Source organism: Rattus norvegicus, chromosome 20, assembly GCF_036323735.1.
Source record: "Rattus norvegicus strain BN/NHsdMcwi chromosome 20, GRCr8, whole genome shotgun sequence".
Lineage (NCBI taxonomy): Eukaryota > Metazoa > Chordata > Mammalia > Rodentia > Muridae > Rattus > Rattus norvegicus.
Genome location: NC_086038.1, coordinates 21,632,112 through 21,647,920, shown reverse-complemented (window position 1 = coordinate 21,647,920; position 15,809 = coordinate 21,632,112). Strand labels below are relative to the sequence as shown.

The following is a 15,809-nucleotide window of genomic DNA, read 5'->3' as shown; positions in this document are numbered from 1 at the left end:
TGATTTTCTTACTTGCTCCTGACTGATGTATAAATACACGAAGAAGTGATACGATAAAATTGTGACTTGCCAAGTTGTGATATTCAACAATGTAACTCAAATGCTAAGTCCAGTCTCATTCCCACCCCAACAGGCAGGGAAGGCAGACACGATGATTGAAATAGATTTCTCTCAGTGAGATTTAGGAAAAACTGGGTCACCAGCTAAATACAAGCTGCCGTCACTGGAAGCCACTGTTCTTGAAGGATGTCATGAGTAACCAAGTGTCCTGCCCTTACCGTAGCACTGGCTCCTCTGGGAGAAGCTACAAGAAATGTGGTGGTCATTTGGGTCAGCCAACAGGCTTGGGCACGCTGAGAGACTGTGATCTTCCTTGGTTTATTTTAACGTACAGAACTGTTTCAAGGAGGTAGTAGGAGATTAAAGAAGCAATGTTTTTTATTAAAAGAAGGAAAGAGGGGGCTGGAGAAATGGCTCAGCAGTTAAGAGCACTGACTGCTCTTCCAGAGGTCCTAAGTTCAAATCCCAGCAACCACATGGTGGCTCACAACCATCTGTAATGGGATCCGATGCCCTCTTCGGGAGTGTCTGAAGACACTGTACTCGGAGAAATAAAATAAATAAATCTTTAAAAAAAAAACAAAGAAAGAAGGAAGGAGGCAGGGAAGGAGGGAGGCCAAAAGGAAGAAAGAAATCAAGAATGAATGAAAGGAAGGAAGAAAGAAAAGAATAGAGGTGTATCAATGGTTAGAAGCGCTGGCTGCCCTTGTAGAGGACCCAAGTTCCGTTCTTAGCTTTCACACTGAGTAGCTCACAGCCACCTGAAACTCTAGCTCCAGGGGATCTAATGCCCTATTTTGGCCTCCATGGGCACCTCTACTTTTGTGCACATACCCACACAACACATACTTTATACATAGGATTTAAGGTTTTTCTTTTCTATTTTTTTTTCAAGACTACATGATCCTGAAACTCTCTTTGTAGATCAGGCTGGCCTCATGACTCACAGAGATCTGCTAGCCTTTCTTAGTGCTGGGATTAAAAGCATGCATGCACGGCCACCACCACCAGGCCCGATTTAAAACTTTCTAAAACGTTTTTTATTTTTAGTGAAAATGAGGAAGTCAGAAATGACAGGAAAAAAAAATACAGTGAGAGGCAGCTCATCGAGTTCGCCAGTGTGACAGATAGTGACTAGTCCCCAAGATGAAACACAGCCCAAACGGAAAGGGAACGGGCAGTCAAAGGAGGAAGCAAGAAAAAGCCCAGTTCCCTTTAGTTAGGACTTTGTCGTGCCTTGCAATTCAGTGGAAATGCCCCTAATTTGGGAAACTAGATCATCTCAGAAAAATAAGAATTGAATGCTTCATTTCACTGTAAGCAAAGGTACACTTTAAAGTGACCTTTACAAATTCAAACACAGAAAGGCTTTCTCTTACTGTGTAGAGAGCTGGATGGTTCTTGTGCTAGATTTCTTCCATCTCATTTTTTTTTCTCAAAGACTTCAATTATTTATCATGTATACAATGTTCTGCATCTCTGTATTCCTGCAGGCCAGAAGAGGGCATCAGATCCCATTACAGATGGTTGTGAGCCACCCTGTGGTTGCTGGGAATTGAACTCAGGACCTCCAGGTGAGCAGTCAGTGCTCTTAGCCACTGAGCTGTCTTTCCAGCCCCTCAACTCATTATTATTAATGAAAATTTGTTTTGTTTTGGGTTTTTTGTGTGACGGGGGGGTTTCTTTGCATAACTCTAACTGTCCTGGAACTAGCTCTCTGTACAGCAGGCTAGCCTCGAACTCACAGAGATCAGCCTGCCTCTGCCTCCTGAGTCCTGGGATCAAAGGTGTGTGCCTCCACCATCAACCACCACCCCCACCACCACTGCCACCAGGCTATTGATAAGATTTTTGTACAAATCATGTACACATGCATACAAGATACATATATATATATATATATATAAATTTATACTAATCATATATTTTCTAAGTCATTAAACCAATTCTTTCATGCCCTATCCTTTTAGAACCTTTTTAAAAAAAGATTTATTTATTGTATGTGTATGAATACACTGTAGCTGTTTTCAGACACACCAGCAAAGAGCACCAGATCTCACTATAATGGTTGTGAGCCACCATGTGGGTGCTGGGGTTTGAACTCAGGACCTCTGGAAGAGCAGACAGTGCTCTTAACCACTGAGCCATCTCTCCAGCCCCCAGATTCTTTTTTATTATTTATTTATTTTTTTTGGTTCTTTTTCTTTTTTTTTCGGAGCTGGGGACGGAACCCAGGGCTTTGCACTTCCTAGGCAAGCGCTCTACCACTGAGCTAAATCCCCAACCCCAAGAACCTTTTTTAAATAAACATATACACACACATGCACGCACGTGTGCTATTTCTCCAGACATTTTCTTTTCTTTTCTTTTTTTTTTTTTGTTCTTTTTTTTTCGGAGCTGGGGACCGAACCCAGGGCCTTGTGCTTCCTAGGCAAGCGCTCTACCACTGAGCTAAATCCCCAACCCCACTCCAGACATTTTCAAATACTATTGTTTTATTGGTAAGAATCTGGCTGACTTTTTATATTCTCCTGCATCGTTTCATGAAAAACGTAACAGGCATGAAGGCTGTTCCTTTTACATTGTCTTGCCCTAGATAAAAGGTGCTCAGGACAGTTCCCACAGCTGGCACCCTCTGTGCGACCGGCTCATTACCATATATAAATAAAGTCAGTAAATTACTGGCAAAAGCACAGGACCATCGTGAGTGTGGGAAATAAGCTTCTCGTCAGACTCTCTGTGCACATTGTTCATTGCCTGGGCCAAAGGCAAATAATGATGATCAATGGGGAATTAATGTTTTAGTCAGAGGAATGCAGACGAATGCAGACCATAAATTATTAACTGGTACCTGTACTCTATCTGCTTGGCACAGCATGAAACGGGCTTCTAAAGAGACAGGACACATATCTTCTACCTACCTCGGGATGTTTGGTCTGACCCATGAATAATATCCAATAAAGATACATTTCTTCTAGACGTCCAAGAGGGAAATTTATACCCAAATCTCTCTCTCGGTAATAGAATGTAAGCGGAGCATAAATATTCCTATGGTTATATTTACATAAACATACATGTTCCGTGTTCTGGGTCTATAAATATTATTAGGCTACAGCAAGAAAGTGATTGATGGACCAGGAATAGACACCTATCAGTTATCACTTGACATTGACTGTAACCTGCATTGACATCTTAACCTCTCTGGTCTTAGGTTTTTTGGGTTTTTTTTTCAACTGTCAAATAAATAGTCAGATGTTTGATGACCTTGAAGAAAACTTTCAGCTTTAAAATTCTGCCCAAGAGCCTCACAACAAACAGGCTGTGGAAAAGACTGCGGAAAAGTTATGATCAGGACTCCAGCATAAAAATGAAAGATGAATATTAGATGTGCTCTTTTCTCAAAAATGGGTAAAATATATACCGATACAGGAGCGACCGTTGTGTGCCTGTAATCATAGACACATACAGTCGTGGATCTCTCAGTCGCTGCTCTCTTAATGAAAAACATAGTCACTAACCAGTAACTGTACACAGGAACCAAGAACTTGATGTTTGCATAGTAGCATAGCGTACAAGATACACTGTTAAACTGTTAGCGTAGAAAATGTTCTACTGGAAGTGTTGTGTAGCAACAGACTCCCGATTCCCTGGTTATGCCCTTCTCATAGCAGAAAGGAAGGTAGCATTTTTCCTCCAGGGGTAGGGATTGAACTCAGAACCTAATGTATGCATTCTGCCACTAAGCTACATCCTCAGTCCCCTTGTTAAGCTTTTAGAGAGCCTAAAATGAATGGTTCGATCCCTATTTGTCAAAAATCCACAAGGGGAAAGAAGAACGTCCTATCTTCACAATACAGGTCCAGCAGGCTGAGGGAAGGTTGTGGGGGGCGGGGCTGGGCTGGGAGGATTCGTAATCCAATGGCGGCACAGACACCAGAACGAGGCAGACCACAAAGAGTGAAAATGGCTATGTTGTTTGGGACTTGTTTGGAACATGACAGAAGCCTCTGGCTCAGCTATGTGCTTTGGAAAGAACCTACCTAGAGCTGTCAGAGCTTAGAGAAGTCCTGTTTTCCCTACTTTGTAGATGAAGGAAACCAGACAGGGTATGGACCGGGCCTCCAGACTGCACATTAGAGTAAGATTAGACGATAGTTCTCAACTCCCAGCCCAGCCTGTTTTCTCTCACTGCTTCCCCGTCCTGTACATGGATCCAAAACAAACCTTTCCCTCCCTGACTTTCCGCGCTGGTCCTCCAGGGATGAATAAGATCTTCTGTTACCTTGCCCTCCCTGAGAAGGTCCTCCAAAGCCGTAAAGTTTCTCCCAAGCTGACTCATGCTTTGCGTCAGTCAAATGATGCTCCTGAGCCATCATCCTGAAATACCCCCTCCCAGCTGAGCGGTCCAAGAGCCAAGCCACTTACATGAAGCTTTCAATGCTGGAGTTCTCCAAGAAATGAATAGGAGGTGAGATTCGAGTTTCTCTGGGATCTAGTTGTTTTAACTGTTACCCAGGTGGCTGGAGAGATGGCTTAGCAGCTAAAAGCACTTTCTACTCTTCCAAATTGGATCTCAGGCACCCATGTCAGGTGATTCACGACTGCCAGGGGATTTAACAACCTCTTCTGGCCTCCAAGAGTACCCATACATACACGAACACTGATGGACACACACACACACACACACACACACACACACACACACACACACACACAGAATAAATCTTGTTTGCCTGCACATGTATGCATGTAGATTGAATCCCCTGGAGCTGGAAAAAACAGTTGTGAGCTGCCATGTGGGTGCTGGGAATTGAACGCAGATCCTCCAGAGGAGCAGCCAATGCTCTTAACCTCTGAGCCATCTCTTCAGCCTTTAAAATAAATCTTAACAAAAAAAAAAAAAAAAAAAAGCAAATGAAACTGTTAATCAAGGGCAGGAGCACATGTAAATTTCCAAACCCCAGAGAATAATTACCAGTATTTTAAAATCTTATTTCATACAAACGAGTTCAATTCTGCAAGCAGGGAGTAGACTTTCTGAATTATGTCTTTATATAATAAGGGGAGGGGAAAGGCTTGGAAAGATTTTGATATGCCCAACATTGCTTACCTAGATAGTTTTAGATCTGAAACTATATTTGATGCTTTTGTTTCTAAGCTGTGTTTGCGCTATTTGGAATGCTATACGAACTATGTGACAGTCTAAAACACGTAAATGCAATCTTCATGAGACCCAAGATCGGAGGCTGTTATGCTGCTGAGACAGTTACTCCCCCCCCCCATTAACTCTGTTCCACATAAATTACTTAACGAAAGCCTTCCAATGTAATTTCAGATACAGAGACGGTTAGAGAGTCAACTGCAACCCAAGCATTTCGAGTTGATCGAGTCGGGTCATGAAGAAAGAGGAAGCCGCTGAAAGGAAAAGCTGACTGTTGTGAAAGTTGCTTTGAAATACAAACTTCCCCAGGATGCGTAGACTCAGGATGAACTCTTCGGCTTCCATCTCCAAGGGAACGCACATCGCTCTGACTTCCGGTGACTCTGTGGTCAGGTGCTCCGGTCCCAACCACTTCACAATACCTGCGAGAAAACGGCCTGGAACCAACTCTCTGTCAGCTGCCTCCGCTCTGGGAAGTATTTGGTAGAGGCCTGAGAGTTTCTTTGTTCAACCTCAAAGTTGCCATAAGTCCCTCGTGGGATCACCTCTATTCCGCAAAGCCCTACCTTGCTCTCTGTAGGAAAGCAGTTTAAAATACTTTAAGTAGAAATGGATTCTAATGGACACATGGCCCAATTATGCTACTGGACAGGGAGAAAGAAGCTTTAGAAGGAGCGTCATGGAGGCCCTTCTTGGAGTTTCTTGAAAACCTACATGAAGAAAGACCTTGGAAGAGACAAGGAAAAAGTAAAACAAAACCCATCCTAAGCAGGGCTCAGAGGTCAGCTCTGTCTCCTGGACTACACTTCTCTCTGAAGAAAACAACAGCATTTTTCAATCCAAGTTTCTTTTTTTTTTTTCCTTGAAGATGAGAGTTAACTTCACAGACTCGAAAAATCAGACCACACTGAAGCTCTCTGTCTGCAAAAATAATGGTTTTTCCTGACATTTTCAAACTGCACAATTTAACGACTCAATGTTTCATTTGACATTTAAGAAGTCATCCGTCTCCAAGAAGCTGATTGGCAAGTCTTCATGGTTCCAGGAATTAGCAAATACGTCGTGCATGAGAACACAGCTACAACAGTCCAAAACACTCTTCAAAAAAAAAAGCAAGCCCGAGATGGGTGGAGAAACCAATTATTACTTCTCTGGACTGGACTGCCACTTAGTTCCTAGTCCTGCCAGGAAGCTCTTTGTAAACCTATTACTCTGAAAAGTTTGCACGGTCATCTCAGGCAGCAGAAAGCCAGGTACCCATGAGCAGGGTAGCCTGTTTTGGAATCGTGGCTCCTCTACAAGAGGTGTGACTTGTGCGCACTATTTAACCTCATTAGTGGTTTCCTCATTTCTACAGATCCAACCCTGTTAGTTCTTATCTTACTGGCTGAAGAGAATTGAGTCGGTCAGTATTTGTAAAGAGTTAGGGCACACATTATTAATTGGAAGATTCGAAAGGAGGCGCTTAGGAGATAGTGCGGTCAGTAAAGAGCTCGCCGCGCAAGCGTGAGGGTGAGAGGTCTATCCCCGGAACTCGACTAAAAATAGCTGGACACATTGGCACATATTTATAATCCCAGGGTTTAGGATGTGGAGACAGAAGGATCCCTGCAGCTCACTGGCTGGTCATCCTAGCCAAATCAGTGAGTTCCAGGTGAAAGCGACAGGACTCATCTCCTAAAATAACACAGATGGTTATGGAATGACACCGAAGGTTGACCTGGCGCGCATGCGCGTTGCACACACTCATGCCACGCATCGAAGCCGACGTGGGTCTTTTACTAACGTCTGTGATCCAGTTGCAGTCAGAGGCAGGGTACTGTGAGCTTGCTCCTGGGAAAGATATAATGAACCTTTTCTACCAGATGGGACTTCTAAACGATACAGAGCCTAGAACTCCCATCCTTCCGGTCTAAGAGAAGAACCTGTTTGGGAATAAATGAAGCAGAACACACCCAGGGCAGAGAAGTCACATTTGGTTGACATTTTAATTCCTGGATCATGCAACGCCTGAAGCTAGGCCTTCTAGATTGCTCAGTTTAATTTCTCATTTTCCTTCAATTACTTTAGGCTAGGACCGTTTGTTGTTTGTGAATCACTCACTGTGTTTCAATGCCCACAGTGCAGAGTATGGGAGAAATGAACGCGACAGTCTGCAACAGAAGCTATATAGAACTGGCATTCCAGCACTACAAATTTTATTATTATTATTATTATTATTATTATTATTATTATTAATCTTTATTATTATTCCTCATCAGCATTCAACAAGCTCTAATCTGCATTGTTATTTTTTTATGTTGGAATTTTTTTAACAATGTAAAATTTTTATTGGTTATTTGGGAGTTGCACACCATGCACCCAGTCACACTCGCTTCTGTCTGTCCCTGTGCACTGGTATTTTTGTCGGGTCCCTTTGCTTCTTCTACTGGCCCTTACAAATGTGGGATTCAGCCAGATATGGCGGCGCACACCTTTAGTCTCAGCACTCCAGAGGCAGAGGCAGGTGGATCTCTGTAAGTCTGATGCTAGCTTGGTCTACATAGTGAGTTCCAGGACAGCTATAGAGTGAGACCTTGTCTCAAATAATAATATTATATCATTAATAATAATAATAATCGTCATCATCACCATCTTTTTTAAAAAAGATTTATTTATTTTATTTATTTAAGTACACTGTAGCTGTCTTCAGACACATCAGAAGAGGGCATCAGATCACATTACAGATGGTTGTGAGCCACCATGTGGTTGCTGGGAATTGAACTCAGGACCTGTGGGAGAGCAGTCAGTGCTCTTATCCACTGAACCATCTCTCCAGCCCCAACATCACCATCTTTATGGACTCTAAAATTTTACGAGGATACATAAAATTATCATTTCCTTGGCTATATTTAATCTGTCTTTGTCTCTCTCTGTCTCTCTCTGACCCTAAGACAAGATCTCATGTAGCCCAATCTGGCCTCAAACATACTCTACAGCAGAGGGCAACCTGAAACTTCTAATTCTCCCGGTCACACCTCCTGAGTTCTGGGAAGACACACAGGCATCTACAGTATGGTGCAGGGCAGGGATCAAGCCCGGGGCTGCATGTAAGCTGGGCTAGCACGCCACCCACTGAGCTACACTCCCAACTGCAAGATTTCTCTCGAACTCACCTTCTCCCATGGCTACCAAGCCAAGAAAAATAAGTGGAAACTCAATGGTTGATTCGCTTGCTTGGCTTATTTGCTTATTAGGCATCTCAGGGGAGGAGGCTGGAGGAGCACTGATCTAGGATTGACTTCACGGTTTCAAACAGTTCTGCTTCGGCCCCTGTATCACAGCGACAGTGTGCGCCTCCACTTATGTAGGAACGATATGTCAGGTTGGAAGGGACTGCAGAGACCTTCCTAGTCCAGGGGCTAGTCAGGTTCACAGCAAGGTTCCTGGTCATTCTCTGTAGTGGGCTCACTCCAGACGGTGTCTATGGTCCTTTCCAGCTTTGCCCAGCACACCCTTTGCCGTCCCAAGTAATGGCTGCTTCAGGTGTTTGTGGGAGGGGAGGTAAAATGGCGGAGCTACTCATGTAAAAGATACTTTAAAAAAAGAAAAAAGGGTGAGTGTCTGTCTGTCTTCCCTTAGTTACTGTCTTCATGACTTAGTTACTCAGCTCATGACTGATGGCGGTAAGCTGCTTCTGATCAGGCCAGACGTTTCTTCCATCAAAACCTACAGACCATGCCCATGATCTTTAGTCATCCTATATGACTTTAGTCAAGCTTCTAATGAATTGGTGTCTTTACCTCCCAGGACCAGGCATTTCCTAACAGGATGCGGGAATTGGTAGTAAAAAGGCCCTCAGCGGCCAGTGAGCACAAAGGGAAGAGGAAGACATTTACAGTCTCGACAGTCCTCAGAGACACTTGCTGACTGGATGCGGAGGAACTGGCTTTTATCAAGCACTCGGAAGACAGACAGGCAGATGTTGGAGTTTGAGGCCAGCCTAGTATAAATAGTAGGAGTGTACTGTGTCATTTATCTATTTTTATTTTGTATGTGCATGCGTGTGTGTGTGTGTGTGTGTGTGCACATCTGTGTGTGATGGTGTATGTGTATGAGTATATGTATGTTTATTTGTGTGTGTATGTGTGGGTATGTGTGTGCATATGTGCATGTTTCTTGTGTGTGAGATGGTGTATGTGTGTGAGTGTATATGTGTTATTTGTATGTGTATGTGTGTGAGTGTATATGTGTTATTTGTATGTGTATGTGTGTGAGTGTATATGTGTTATTTGTATGTGTATGTGTGTGAGTGTATATGTGTTATTTGTATGTGTATGTGTGTGTATGTGTGTTATTTGTATGTGTACGTGTGTGAGTGTATGTGTGTTATTTGTATGTGTATGTGTGTGAGTATGTGTGTGTTATTTGTATGTGTATGTGTGTGAATGTATGTGTGTGGCAGTACAACCAATTTAAGCTTATCCCTGACTAGCTTACAAATAAATGAGACTTGGCTTATGGTTATTTTATTTGGTTTTGATAATTACGGGGGGGGGGGCAGTGTGCCAGCCCTAATCTACTTCTCTAACTGCCTGGCTACCACTCCAGTGGTGCACCCCGCCCCCAAGATACTTGCTGTTTCTCCTGGCCATGTGTTCATGGTTCCTCTCCCCTCATGGTGGCTTCCTCTTTCCTCTCCTTCTTCCTCCTCCCTCACCTCCCCCCTGCCCCACCCTCTACCAGATCACTCCACACCCACCTACCTCTAATCCCTCCAGTAATTGGCTGTAGTCAATTTTATTTAACCAATAGTTTTAAATCAAGGAACAAGGTCGGCACAACAAAAGCAAGAAGTCACTCACAGGCCTAGACTGAGTACAGAGTTTAGCATTACAATGTATAGCAACAGGCCAAACTTCAATGTATGTGTGTGTTGTGCGTGTGTCTTTGTGTGTTTGTGTTTGTGTGTGTGTGTTTGTGTGTTGTATGTGTGTGTTTGTGTGTTGTATGTGTGTGTTTGTGTGTGTATGTATGTGTTTGTACATGTGTGTTTGTGTGTATGTGTGTGTTGTATGTGTATGTTTGTATGTGTGTTGTAATGTGTGTTTGTGTATGTGTATATAAGTATGTGTATGTGTGTATATGTGTATGTGTATGTGTGCATAAGTATGTGTATGTGTGTTATGTGTGATGTGTATATAAGTATGTGTATGTGTGTATATGTGTGATGTGTATATGTGTATGTGTATATGTGTGAGTGTGTATAAGTATGTGTATGTGTGTATAAGTGTATATGTCTATGCATGTGTATGTGTGCATGTGTGTATATGTGTACATGTATGTATGTGTATAAGTGTATGTATATATGTGTATATGTATATGTGTATGTGTATGTATATATGTGTGCGTGCGTGTGTATGTGTGTGTATATATATATGTATATATGTATATGGGTGCGTGTGTGTGTGTGTGTGTGTGTGTGTGCGCGCGCACGCATAGGTCTGTGATAGTTTGAATATGCTTGGCCCAGGGAGTGGCATTAGAAAGTTGTGGCCTTGTTGGAGGAAGTGTGTCACTGTGGGGGTGAACTTTGAGACCCTCCTCCTAGCTGCCTGAGGATATTCGCTCAGTCTGTCCCTGGCTTCCTTCAGGTGAAGATGTAGAACTCAGCTCCTCCTACACCGTGCCTGTCTGGATGCTGCCATGCTCCTGCCTTGATGATAATGGACTGAACCTCTGAACCTGTAAGCCAGCCCCAGTTAATCGTTGTCCTTATAAGAGTTGTCTTGGTCATGGTGTCTGTTCACAGCAGTAAAACCCTAACTATGACAAGTTCAGAAAGCAACCTTTGCCGTCATTCCTCAGACAGTGTTCACTTTGTGTTTTGAGACAGCATCTCTCTCTCTCTCACTGGCCTGGAACTCACCAGGGATAAGCTAGGCTGGTTGGCCACTAAGCCCCAGGGATGGGCTTGTTTCCACCTCCTTGAGCCACTGTTCCAAGTATGTGTCACCCAGCCTGGCTCGTTCAGGTCTTGTTTTTGTTTTTTAACTTGGGGCCTGAGGTTGGAACCAGGTCCTCATGCTTGAGAAACAAGCACTATGCAGACTGTGACATATCACTTTTATTTTCATAGAGCAAATTTATAGGGCTTCCCATCTGCTTATTAAATAAAAACAACTCTAAAGTAATTGTCTGTGTTATGATTTTTAAAAATTACCTCATTTCAATCCTCCTAATGACTCTGTAGAGGTTAAAGGGTTAAATACATTCCCCAAGGCCACATAGTCGACTGCTGACCCCATCAGGGATCAGGATTCAATGCAAAAGTCAGGCGGGCTGCACACCTGGAGTTCATCCGGCATGCAGCATCAGTTCCTGGGTGACTGACTAAGGAGAGGAAATAGACAACCCGAATACTCTTTCTAATAAAGCAGCAGGTGAAAAACTCAGCATAAAATAGATTCCTCTGAACTACCGGTGTTTGGTAGCAATGCTTCTATTAGCATGCATCCTAATATTATTTGATCATTAAAATACATTAAGCCAGCTACGTGTGGTGATAAAGGCTTTTAATCCCAGCACTTAAAGGCAGATCTCTGTGAGTTCAAGGCCAGCCAGGGCTCTGTTTTGCAGAGAAACCCTGTCTCAAACAAAACAAAACAAAAAAAACAAACAACAACAACAAAACCCATTAAGCCAAAGCTCGCCTAACATGTACAAAGCCCTGGGTTGGACCCCCCAGCACTGCATAAAACTGGGTGTGGGGTATATATACATCTGCAATCCCAGCACGCATGAAGGCGGCAGGAAGGTCAGAAGTTCAAGGCCAGCCTGCCGTACATGAGACCCAGTCTCTAAATTAAAATAAACCAAATAAAACCTCGGGTGATACAGTGGCACACATCTGAAATCCCAACAATTCCCAAGGATTGCAGGTTCAAGACCAGGCCAGGCTACCTAGCGAGCCTCCATCTCAACAAGCAAACGTAATGCAAAATAGACAGGAAGCCCGATTCTCCCTTCACATCAGAGAAGGAAGTCCGCAATGGTGTGACTCAGACCCCTTTCTTCCTCATATGCAAACTTCGTCTCTATTGAAATCGGCTCACCCTAGAAAGCCCACGAACAGTGGAACAAAATCCCTCAAGCACTAAGTCTCACAAAAAGTTACAAAGAACTTATTCTTCTTCTAGCCATAGACTGATGGCCACCACTGTCAGAGTATCTTTCTAGATAAAGTGCTAAACTTGCCATATTTGGTAATACAAGTCCTTAGGTTTGGAGTGTGAGAATGGAGGAAGTGATTTTATTTTTTCTTTAAAAAAAAAAAGAGGAAAAGTTTGGCTCTTGCCATCTATTTATGGAACAAATAACTTCTTGGAATTCTCTGGAACACTTTCATTGATATCATATTTACTGTATCCGTTTTTTTACTTCTGTATTAAATTTCAATCTGAAACCACTAATTGTAGGGTTGGCTTTACTCAAAGTAGTAGCAGCTTCTCTCTCTCTCTCTCTCTCTCTCTCTCTCTCTCTCTCTCTCTCTCTCTCTCTCTCTCTGTGTGTGTGTGTTCGAGTGCACATATGGAAGACAGAGAGGAGGAGGTGGGGGAGGAAGAGGAAGAGGAGGAGGAAAGAAAAGAGGGAAAGGAAACAGAGGGGATTACATTGTGTGTGGCCAGTGCAAGAGCTCTCTGCTTCTTTAAAGGAAACGGCAATAGTGCGCCTGCCAAGACAGCAGCCAAAGGAAGCAGCCAGGGCCGGCCGACTATAGACTCAAGCCAGAGAAAGCGGAGCCAAAGACAATCTGACTGAAGGAGGACAGAGGACAGGAAGGTGAGGCTGGTGAGTGTCCAACACCAGGGACATTTAACCTCTTATTATCATGGCCTGTGGCTTTCCTGTGGCGTTTTTTGTTTATTTATTTTGAGACAGGGCTCCAAGTAACTCAGACTGGCCGTGGACTCAGGACTTTGTGCATGATAGATAAATGTTCTACCAATGGAGTTAGCCCCAGAGCCCTCCCTGTGGCTTCTTCAAGACTCGGTTTTGACCCACATTTTTTTTTCTTTTTTTCTTTTTTTCGGAGCTGGGGATCGAACCCAGGGCCTTGCGCTTGCTAGGCAAGCGCCCATAGTAACACTTTTAATGTATGTATGTATCTGTGTATATGTACCTGTATGTGTATATCTGGGTGTGTTTGTGTGTCTGTGTATGCTGGGTATCTCTGTATGTATCTATGTGTGTTTGTTTCTGTGTGTGTATATGTATGTGTTGGGTATCTGTGTGTGTTGGATATCTGTGTGTGTATCTGTGTGTGTGTATCTGTGTGTGTGAGGTATCTCTGTGTGTTGGGTATCTGTGTATTAGGTATCTCTGTATGTATCTATGTGTGTTTGTTTCTGTGTGTATGTATATGTGTGTGTTGGGTTTCTGTGTCTGTGTATCTACTTATTTGTAGATTCTGTGTGTTTGTATCTCCGTGTGTGTATCTGTGTGTAGGTATATGTGTACATGTGTGAAGGTGCCCAAAAAGGCCAGAAGAGAGTGTTAGTTCTGCAGAAGCTGAATTACAGATGCGGAGAACTAAACTTGGGTCCTTCTAGAAAAGCAATGAGCCTTCTTCTGAGTCATCTCCCAGCCCCTCGGTGACTGATAACATAGAACAGATATTCTTTCAGGTATCGATTTTATTTATGTGTATAGATATGAGCATGGGTGAACTTACATGCACACAGGAGGCTACAGAGGCTAGAAGGGGACATCAGATCCCCTGGAATTAGAGTAACAGGCAGTTGTGAGCTGCCGTGTGGGTTAATCCAGGTTCTCTTTTTTTTTTCTTTTTTTCGGAGCTGGGGACCGAACCCAGGGCCTTGTGCTTGCTAGGCAAGCGCTCTACCACTGAGCTAAATCCCCAGCCCCCAGGTTCTCTGAAAAAGCAGTAAACACCCTTAACCACTGAGCCATATCTCTAGCCCCTAAACTTTGAAGTTTTTAACCTCAAGTGCAGAATTAATTATATGAATTATATTTAATATACATTTATAACAAATATTATAAACACCAATATAATATATAATATAATATATTATACTTGCACACTATTACATACATATAATATTAACATTACATACATTACATTTACACTCATATTACATGTGTGTAATAGTAATATTACATATAACATATGTAACATATGCGTATTATTACATATGTGTAATATTAGTACTGACACAAAACATATATTTATAATATATATTATAATATAACATATAATGATACATATACACACATATTACATAAGTTACAAATGCCTAAGGAACGTATATATAAGAAGTACATATTAAATATAAGGACTGAATTAATTGTATCTTGGACTTCACATACCCTGAGACCCTTACATGCAAGGTGCTTCTATTCTCCATTCTCCTCCATACCCTTTTTTCCTTAGAGCTCCATGCCCAACACCAACCAAATGATTACTTTGATAGACATATTTTAATGTCCACTTGCTTCTGGGAAATACATAGTTTTTTGTTCTGTTTGAATATACATAACATTTTCTGTACAACCACATTTTTTTCTCCTCCTCTTTTTCTTCTTTTTCTTTGTTGCTTTGGTTTTTGTGTGGGAGTTTTTGTTGTTTTTTGTTTTTGAGACAGGGTTTCTCTGTAGCCCTGGTTACACAGTAGTCACTAGACTAGTAGTTCTAGTAGTCTTAGAACTCACTCTGTAGTCTAAATTGACCTCAAATTCACAGAGGTTGACTTTCCTCTGCCTCTCAAGTGCTGAGATTAAAGGCATACACCATCACACCATCACACCATCACACACACACACACACACACACACACACACACACACACACTGTGTTTTTCCTTTTACTATATTGTAAATGCCTTCCCACTGCAACAAGCTCATATAGTCTTCTGCTTTTAACAATTAGGTCTCTTACCCATTCTTCTGGCCAGTCCCCTAGATTGCAACACCCCTATCTTACTCTGCCATCACTATAAACTATGACAGGCTAAACATTCCGGCTGTAAACTGAAGTTCCCACACGAAGGCACACCCATGTTAAAGATTCTCCAAGGCTGACTGGCTGATTAGAATTTATGACTGTGGACAGTTAGAATGTTGCAGATCTGGAGACAAATTATCCTGGGCTTATCTTTAGTGCCCTTAACAGCCACTTGGTGCCCAGTTCTCCTTCAAACCTAACATCCTTATGACTGGTAGACAAATTATTTTGAAATGTGATAACAGAGTCTTGACTTCTACCTCCAAAAGCTAAGGCCACCATCACACAACATCTGAAACCAACTGTGACCCACGATGGTGGTTCAACTACCCATCAACTTGACACAACCTAGAGATCGCTTGGGAAGACAGGCTCCATGGGTCTAATTGGCCTATGGACATTTGTGAGTGATTGTCCTGATTATTGATTGGTGAAGACTCAGCCCACCATAGGTGGTTCCATTCCCTAGGCAGAGGATTCGAAACACTAACAAGCAAGGAATCAAGCCGTGCGTTTATCCTGTCAATGCTCTCGACTGTGGATATAATTCTGTGAGTTCCTGCCTTGAATCCCCTGCAATAA

General features: G+C 42.6%; 1 long non-coding RNA gene across 1 annotated transcript; it reads left to right on the top strand.

Moving 5' to 3' along the window:
- The first annotated feature begins 1,218 nt into the window (after positions 1–1,218).
- LOC134483794 (uncharacterized) lies at positions 1,219–14,549 on the top strand. The gene is made up of 4 exons (XR_010060818.1): positions 1,219–1,634; positions 5,396–9,223; positions 10,855–10,947; positions 12,915–14,549. It is a non-coding gene; the product is annotated as an uncharacterized LOC134483794 (long non-coding RNA).
- The last annotated feature ends 1,260 nt before the right edge of the window (positions 14,550–15,809 follow it).